Source organism: Phytophthora parasitica (genome assembly GCF_000247585.1).
Source record: "Phytophthora parasitica INRA-310 unplaced genomic scaffold supercont2.15, whole genome shotgun sequence".
Classification (NCBI taxonomy): domain Eukaryota; phylum Oomycota; class Peronosporomycetes; order Peronosporales; family Peronosporaceae; genus Phytophthora; species Phytophthora nicotianae.
Window position 1 is genome coordinate 823993 of NW_008649001.1, and position 346 is coordinate 824338.

The window sequence follows — 346 nt, forward strand, 5'->3', positions numbered from 1 at the left end:
TTTGATTTATGCCAAGTGCGGAAAATGCTTTGATAGTAGCGTCGTAATGAGCTCGGTATGTCATCGGAGTGGTTTTGTTTTTACCTGCTTTCAGTACTTTAATGTCGTACCATTCTTCTGGCACTAGAAAATTAGGGATCTCTTCATTTGTACACCCCAGCGGTAAAATAGATAAAAATCCGAGCGCTCCAACTGGGCAAACTTATACGTTACGGTGTCTCATGCATGAACCGAATTCACGGCGGCCATACTGATTTGTCTTCCCTTGTTCCATGATCATCACAAGGGCACGACACTCTGTATAGCCTTCGTGCTCTAACTCAACGCTGAATAGGTCAGGTAACTC